This window comes from Neovison vison, chromosome 9 (genome assembly GCF_020171115.1).
Source record: "Neovison vison isolate M4711 chromosome 9, ASM_NN_V1, whole genome shotgun sequence".
NCBI classification, from domain to species: domain Eukaryota; kingdom Metazoa; phylum Chordata; class Mammalia; order Carnivora; family Mustelidae; genus Neogale; species Neogale vison.
The window spans coordinates 3,416,060-3,424,812 of record NC_058099.1 but is presented as its reverse complement, the minus strand read 5'-3'; positions in this window follow the sequence as shown (position 1 = coordinate 3,424,812).

Here is an 8,753-nt window from a genome sequence, read left to right as displayed (position 1 = left end):
CTGCAAAGCCACGTCAGGCTGTGTGTTTTTCAGGATGCTTTACCCCCGGCCCACGGTGCTGACCCCCTCGTGAGTAAATTTACTGAAATGTGTTCCCTCCCTCCCCTCCCTTCACCTCCTTTCCAGAAACTTACGGAAATTCAAGGCAGACGCTGAGGACGGGTTCGTTGAAAACTCGGCCGGCGCGTGCTTTGTGGATCGTGTTCCTGTCCCTGCTGCCAAGATCTGGATGCGGGGCCCAAAGATCATTCTCTGCTTTGCTCCCTCTCCGGGTGGCGTTTCCCACTTTCTGTCCCTTGCCCACCAGAGACCGCGGGAGGGGACCTCCCCCCTCTCCTTGCTGGGGAATCCCAGCTCCCACTCAGGTGCCGCAGGGTCCGGGCTTGCTTAGAGCGGGGAGGGCTGCACAGGGTTGAGTATGGGTTTGCATCTCATAGGTTTCTTGCAGGTGCGAAGTCCTTCTGGGAGGAGGGCGTCCGTGTGGTTTCCTGAAGGGATGGAGGCTGGGGGCAGGGGTGTCCCGGGTGGGGGTGGTGGGCACCGGGGCCCTTGGCGTGTTGACCCTCCAGGCGGCTCACAGGCTGCCTCCTGTGGTGCAGGAGGAACGATGTCCTTGTCCTGACCCGGTGGCTGCCCCCGTCGTCTGGAAAGGGAGCTCCCACGCGGAGCATGGATGAGCAGTTCCGGCCACAGAACGCCGCCATCGGACGAACGGTGTTTGCTATCAAAAAGTAAGCAGATGAGATGACAGAGGGTGGGGACGGGCCGGCAGGAGAGACCAAGGACATCACAGTGTGTGTGCATGTGCAGCACAGAGTGGGGCAGGGACCCCGTCCTCGGGATTAATGTGACCGTGCGTGCATGCAGCAGCCTTACGGGCTCTCCTGGGCCCCCCGAGGGGCACCCCCTGGCTCCCTCTCAGGCTGCGGGTCACCGCGGATGACAGCTCCTCCCTGCTGCCACCCCCCTCGGCACAGACACAGCCCTGACACCGGTCCGCTCTCCCGTGGAGTCAAGGGGCAGCGCACCCCAACTTGCAGGCTACCAACTTCCAACCAGACAAGTGGAAGGGAGACCCGTACGTGCAGTGGACGGGTCGCGAGGCTACGCCCGTCGGGCTGGGTCCTCCTGTGCGTCCCTTAGAGGATGCGGCTCATGAGGGGGACGGCAAGGTCAGACCCAGCAGTCAGTGCCAGACCCCAGGTCCCTGAGCAGGAGCTGAGCAGTGAGGCCATGGGACCCACGTGACCCGTGAGCATGCGAGGCACGGCTACAGGCAAGCGGCCTGGCTCCTCGGAGCCCCTGGAAGGTGGGGCTGGGGACAGATCATCTTTCAGGATTGCCATGGGGGGGGTCATGAGAGCCCAGGGGTGCAGGGCCTGCGGCAGGCGGAGCTTCCTTCCTCCAAAAGCTCCCCCAAGGCCCTCGGATCGTCCTGAGGCCTGGGTGACCCTTTCCCCAGGCCGTCTTGAGAGAGGCATTGGGCCCTGTGGGCAGGGACTGAGACGGGCATAGGTTCGGCCCAGAATCCTCCTCCAGTTCCTGGAGACGGGACAGAAATCAGTCCCACTCGCTGCCCAGGGCTCGTGGTCAGCACGGGTGGCTCCGTCGCAGCACTGCCCACGGCATAAACACGGGCTGTCCTCACATGTCCCCCCGGCGCTCTAAACGTGGCCCGGGCTGTGGGCAGGAGCCGGGCTTGCACGAAGGAGCCCTTGCCTGAAGGATCCTTGGAGGGAACCAGACTCACAGAGTCCGGCCGCGAACCCACACTCACGTTGCCCGGTCATGGACTCTCCCTGGTGACCTGACTCGAGCCTGTGGGGTGGAGTGTCCCTGTCCCCAGGCTCAAGGTGGTGCCCGCCTTCCCAGTGGGAGCCATTGACTGATCTGCCAGGAATGGGGTGGACCCAGGGAAGAGCTTCAGAGGCTGCCGATAAAAATCTACCTCAGAGGGGCTCGGCACACCTGCCTGACCGCGGGGAGCTGCTGTCCCCACGGTGCGGAGCAGGTAGGCCCTCACAGGGGACCAGCCACGCGAGGCTGTTGACGAAGAGTTCCCACATCTTGGGGACAAGGAGTTGTAGACCTGGACCCTGAGGTTATGCCCTTGGATTCACAGCTGGGGCCCAAGCAAGCCCCCTCTTCTTCTAGGGGTCGACTTTCCCCTTCCCTGCCCCTGGGCTGGACCAGATTCCCGATCTGGGGGAGTTCAAGGAATAGTTCAGTGGTGGACCGGGGACCTCGTCAGCAAGAGAATCCGTCGCCTTCAAGGAGGGACAAGGCAGGAGGTGGAGACAGCTCAGTGGGGGCCAGCGACTATCCCCCCCAAGCTAAGTGGGGCAGGAGGCCAGCCATCAGGCTCCCCGAGGAGCTCTGAGGCTTCCCAGAGGAAGGCGTTGTGCCCTCGGGCTCCCGGCTCCCAGGAGCGCAGCTGGGGATGACCCCCCCGCCGTAGCCCCCATCCGCCGGGGGTGCTGGGGTCCTACCACGCTGTCCGTCCACGTCTTCGTCCTTGTTCTCTGCAGAGGAGATGCAGGGAGGGCAGGAGAGGGGGCCATGGGTGGAGAGCCCGGCGTGGCGAGTGGGGCGCACACTCACGGGGCTGGGGGTTCCTGCTTCCGAGGAAGCCGGGGCAGGACTCCAGGCTGAGCCACGGGGGAGCTGGGGCCTGGTGGACGCCCGGTCCCTCCCCAGCTGAGGGATGTCATGGATCCCCCCCAGCCCTCTCTGTCCCTTGTTTAGGACCTCAGTCCACACAGGGTAGCCGCTCCGACAAGGCAGGATCGAAGGTCAAGTCCAAAGACAGCAAGCGGCCAAGACACAGAACAGTGGGGTTGTCGGTGGAGACAAGCGGGTGCGGGGGCCAATGCTGTAGAGGGTCTGGGCCTCGGCCTTGGGGCACCCGGTATGGCGCTGCAGGCCCTCATGCACCTGCCGCTGGGGGAGTGCCTGCCCCCTCCTCTCTGCGGAGGGCTCTCTCCTGCCCCCGCAGTGCCTCCTCCCATGCCAGCCGGCGGCTGCCAGCCATGCAGCCTGGGAGCCTGGACATCCTGACGACCCCCTGCCCTGGGGACAGAGCGGTGCAGGTGGGACGTGGTCTCCCAGTGGGCCTGAGGTCAGGGCCCCCACGGCGCTCCCTCCCCTCCTTTGGGCTCATTGTGCCACGTCCTCCCTCAGGCTCCCTGGGCCCAGCACCCCCTCTGCTGGGGGGAACCCTCGGCCCAGGCTGCACACGCTGGGACCGGGAGCAGGTCGTCTGGACCTTCTGGCCTCGCGCTTCCCTGCCTGTGCTACGGGCACCGGCTGGCCTCCCAGGGCTCGTCCGAGGACACCCAGCGCAGGGAGGTGCAGGGCCCTGCACGGGAGATGCCTCGGGATCCCCGAGCGAGCGCACAGGCCTCGCACAGTGCTCCGGGCTTGTGGGGGGCCCAGCGCAGGAGGAAGGCGTCCCACCACGGGGCAAGGGGAGTCTTGGCGAGGGCGGCCGTGCGGGGGAGGCCCCTGAAGGATCCCAGAAGAGGCAGGAGACAGGGAAGATGACAGGACAGAGCTTCCCAAGGAGGACGACGTAAGGCTCAGAGGACCTCCGAGGCCCTTGGGAAACTCAGAGGCCCTGGGGATGTTGGCTGTGATGCTGTCCCTGGGGCCGAACAGTTGTGTCCCAAACCCCCAGTCCACACTGCCTGAGGCACTCTTTGCTGCATCGAGGAATCAGGGCCGGGGGACCAGGAGGACTCCCGGGGCGTCAGGTCGAGGCTATCCTGACTTTGCCTCCCTTTTCAGGACTCGATGTGTCCCGAGGCAGGGCGAAGCATCGTTCTGTCCACTCTTGGTGCAGCCGGCCCCGTGTTCCGGAGCGGACTCCTGGTGCCCATCCCGCTGCTCAGCCTGAGGACTGTCCCCCGTCGGCTCCCACAGTGACCGTGAGTGCCACGGGGACAGGGACCACGTGGTTGGGGGGTGCTCCCGGATGAAGCCGCAGTGCTCAGTTCCCAGCTGGGGGCCCAGAGCCTCTGCTGGACGAGGGAGGGGGGGAGGGAGTCAGGCTGGGGGAGAGGGAGGGAAGGAGGGAGGGAAAGAAGAGGAAGGTCTAGAGGGCGGGAGGGAAGGACGGAGGGACGAAGGAATCTGGGAGGGAGGCCGTGAAAGCACAGAAGTGCGGCGCATCCATCAGGAGTCCTGCTTGGAGGGAGGTCCGAGGGCGTCCCAGCCCAGACCCTGGACGGTGGCTCGGGGCACGTGCATCTGTCCCGTCCTGCCCTTCCTTCTCCTGGGCCCTCTGTCATCCTGGATCCTGTCCGCCTCCTCCTCCAACCAGTCTGAATGTTCCCAGGAGCAGGGGGGCAGGAGGGCGTCTCAGGAGGGGCTGAGTGCCCCTGCGGCCTGGGAAGGGCGCTGCCCACCGTTGTCCCAGACAGGGGTGCCCGTCCCCCTTCTCTCCGGGGACCTGCCCTGGACCTCCGTGTCCTCCCCTTCTCCCCGGGGCTGCTGGTCCCCAGGCCAGACACCTGCCGGTCTGAGGGGGACCCGCGCTGCCTCCAGAGGGTTTCCTGGGCCAGAAGCCTTCCCCGGGAGCTCCCGCATCACTGACGCATGCTCCCCCCGTGCCTATCTGCCACGCCCCTCCGGACTTGCATGCTTTCGGTCTGTGTCATTGTGGGACCCGGTGACGTGGAGCCTGGTTGGAACCAGAGGCCGGAGAAAGCTTTCTCTGGCCTTGGGTGGTGAGCGATGCATTGGCCGCGTGAGGTGTGTCTTCCAGCTCTCTGCCTTGCCCTGGCGTGCGCGGGCCCCGGGAGGAAGCAGCCGTGTTTTGTCTGAGGTCAGGCCGTGGTGTCCCCGCGGGAACAGGGGTCTCGGCCCCGACATTGGGCCCCTATCCACTCAAGGGGCCTCCTAGTGGGTGCCTCACTTGCCACGCTGGGCTCTCCACCCATGGCTGCCTCTTCTGTCTTTTCCATCAAGAAAAGCAGGTATGTGGGGCGCCTGGGTGGCTCAGGTCTGGATCTCCACATGGGCTCTGTACTCCGCGGGGCGTCTGCTTGAGATTCTCTCTCCCTCTGGCCCTCCCCTTTTCGATACATAAATAAAATCCTTTAAAAAAAAAAAAAGGCCGCCTCCGGTATCTCAACTCTGTGGTTTTCTGGAAAAGGCATAGCTCCGGAGACCTGAAGAGCTCAGAGCTCATCAATCACCTCTATGGCCCCAGACCCACGGGGTGTACAACACAAAGAGGGCCCTCATGGAAACCACGGACTTCATTTAACCTGAGCGCACCGAGAGTCTCCCATGTCGAATATGACGAGTGCCCCACACGAAGTCAGGAGGTCGGCACTAGGGAAAGTTGTGCCGGAGGGAGGGGCGCAGCCGGCGAAATGTCCAGTGTGCTCAGTCCTTCTGGGCGTCTCAGACTGCTCTGAAGACGTAAAACCCATTAACGCGAAGAGGCAGTAGACACAGAGCGTTGGAACAGAAAGGCTGACTGAACCCATGTTATGGGTCGAATAATGCCCCCCACAAAATACAGGTTGATATCCTAACCCCTGGCACCCGTGAACACGACTCGATGTGGACTAGGGGCTTTGTTCGTGGGTGCAGTCAAGACACAAATTAACGTGAGGTCATAGCGGAGCAGAGTCGCTCATAACCCAGGATGGCTGATGGGCTCAGCAGCAGGGGGGAGGAGCGCAGGGGACGGCAGCCGCAGAGAGACGGGGCAGGGGAGCTGCGAGCCCAGGAAGGCTGAGGGCGGGCGGCCACCGCCGCGGGCTGGGAGATGCAGGGAGGCTTCTTCTACCCGAATCTCAGAAGAACCGAGGCTCTGCCGACACCGGCATCCCAGACTTCCAGCCTCCAGGACTGCAAAGAGCAAATTTCCGTTGTTTTCAGCCACTCGGCTCTGGTGCTTGACTACGACAGTCCTCAGACGCTACTGCAGCCCCCCACCGGGTGTGCTGGTCCTGACACACGCGGACGCTACTGCAGCCCCCCACCGAGTGTGCTGGTCCTGACACACGCAGAGAGTCCCGGTCCTCTTACCTGGCATCTCATCCACATCAGTAACACACGAAATATGCCCGGCAATTGTGTACACCCTCGGCCACCTAGCCCTGCATGAAGAACATCCGTCCCCTCCATGAAGTCCCCTGGTGCCCCGTGTCCAGACGAGTACCGCCACCTCCCTCCGTGGCAGCCCCTGTCTGGGATCAGTCACCACAGAGGGGTATCGCCCCCGCTTGGCTAAGGCCCGCGGAATCCGACGGCCTGTGCGCTCCCGGGTCTGGTCTCCCGCTCAGCGTGGCGTCCTGCAGACTCACCGGCATTCCTCATGCGCCTGCAGCCCGTTGCTTCTCTGAGCTGAGGATTTCTCCACTCAGGGAACGTTCCACTTCGCTTGCCTGCCCTTCTCTTGGTGGACGTCTGAATTGTCTCCGGTCTGGGGCTTTATCAAGGAGGCTGATCGAAACATTCCTATACAAGTCTTTGTGCGGACGTGTGTTTTCAGGTCTCTTGGGCAAATACCGGGGAGTGGAACTGACGGTTTCCAGGGTAGGTGTGTGTGAACTTTCCCAGAAAGTGCCAGTCATTCTCCCGAGCGTCCGTACCATTTTGCCTACATTCTTTGCAACTGCCCATAACAACATTTTGAACAATCCATCAGTAAGCCATAAAAGGAGCTCAATACACTCCCCAGAGTTAAAATTATGCACTTGCTGTATTCTTACCATGAAACTATACATCCAGAAACACACAACTAAAAGATTGCAACAGGAATCACAATCCACTCTTGGAAGTTTTGAGATTTCTTTTAAATAATTCTGAGTTAAGGAGGAAATAAAGCAGACTATTTAGAAAGGAATGACAATGTGCACAAACAAAGCAACAACAGGGTAGAGGCTTCTTCCAAAAAATAAAATAAAGCAGATAATCCTTGAAACTCACGTAAAAAGACCAGAAAGGTGGAGAAAGAAAGCACAAAGAAACAGCATTAGCGATAAGACAGTATGATTTTAGATTCCAGAGATTGAACGTTACTGTAAAGCTTAAATTCTATTCTTTTTGCCAACAAATTTCAAAATCAACGTGAGGTAGACAATTCTCCGAGAGAATGTAAATGGTCACACTTGACTCAGGAAGTAGAAAACCTGAATGCGACTCTAGAAGGAACTCATGTGCCATAGAAGGAACAAGAAGAGCCTACCAGGTGTTAGCGCCATCGATGACAGTAGGTTCCGTGGGCTTTCTGAGCAAAAACAAACCTCGAGAGGATTCAGATATCCCAGAGCATAGAAAATAACGTTCTGAATTCAGTCTCCCAGACCATCTGGACCACGATAGCACAGTCTGCTGAGAAGACCCCAAACGACCCATAGATGGTCCTCCTGGTGACTACAGACAGAAGGAAGAAGAAACCAAAATGGCAGAGTGACGCACACCACCGAGTAGGGCCAATTCCAGGTCTGTGAGGGAAATGAAGCCCAGAAATAAGGATTTTGCATTTACAAGTCACGTACATTAATAATAAAGAGAGAAATTATATGATTCTCACAGTAGACTACAAAAAGATTTGACCCAACTCAAAATCCACTCCTGATTTAGGGGGAAAAACTACAGTTTTCATTAAGCAAGACTAGAGGGAAACATTCTCAGCGTAACAAGAGAGGGTGCCAGGCAACAACCCCAGGCAGAGTTTTTCCTGCGCGGAGTCCCCAGTGACATTCCACTTCAAGTAAGGAGGGCAACAGGGGTGCCCCAGGCCAGCCCCGGAGTCCTGCAGGGCACTGTCTGCAGGTGACTCTGGCTGGACACAGCCTGGGGGGCTAGTCCCGAATCGTCACTTCACAGAAGACCAAAGAGTGCAAACTGTGTGGACCAGAGGCCAGGAGGTGCGCAGGGCAGCGTGCTCCGAGCCACGAGAACAGTGGACAAGAGGGAGAGAGAGAAACTGAACCAAAGATGAAAGAAGTGGGGAAGCTCCAATTGTTTTTCTTCAATCTCAAGAACTACTTTCTTCATTGAGTGATTTTTGAAGGAAGTGTTAGGAGGGAGCTGGACAGATAGGTCGTCAGGCCAGAGTCCACAACAAGAAAATATGGAGTCAGGATGGCTAACAAGCAGCGCTAACAACCCATTTTACGGCTTAGACAGGACCTAACTAACATTCTGCTTTATACCTTTGCAGAAATGACTTCGGCAAAACATCCTGAACTAAGGCAATTAACCACAAAGCATTTGTCCGTATCACAGGCAGGGGACAGTTCAGACATACGTCCCCAGATGCCAGCAAAAAAGGACCATCAACACATTGACATTAACCTAACAGGGGGACAGATATGTGACCAAAGCCCGAATGGCAGGACTCCACAAGCCCTGACTGCTTAAGATAGTTTTGCAAAAGAGCTCATAAAACCCCCTCAAGTTAGAAACTCTAGGGGCAGCCCCTTCAGAGCCCCCGCCTCTGGGAGGTTTACACGTTTGCTCAATCTACTTGGCTTTGGTGTCCAGCACTCTTCATCGGGTCTGCCTCGTCATTCTCAGAAGCTGCGGGACCAAGAGCTGCGGGCACTACAGGCAGAGAATTCCTGCAACAGAAGGATCCTGTGTGTTGTGTTCTGTGAACTCTCAGCTGCTCAGAAGCGGGGCTGGGCACACAGGGAGGATGGTCTGCAGAGATGGGGGCGGAGGTGGGGCAGGTGCACCAGCACAGGGGAAGCACCTGCGGCGCCAGCGTGGGCCTGGCGCTGGGGGAG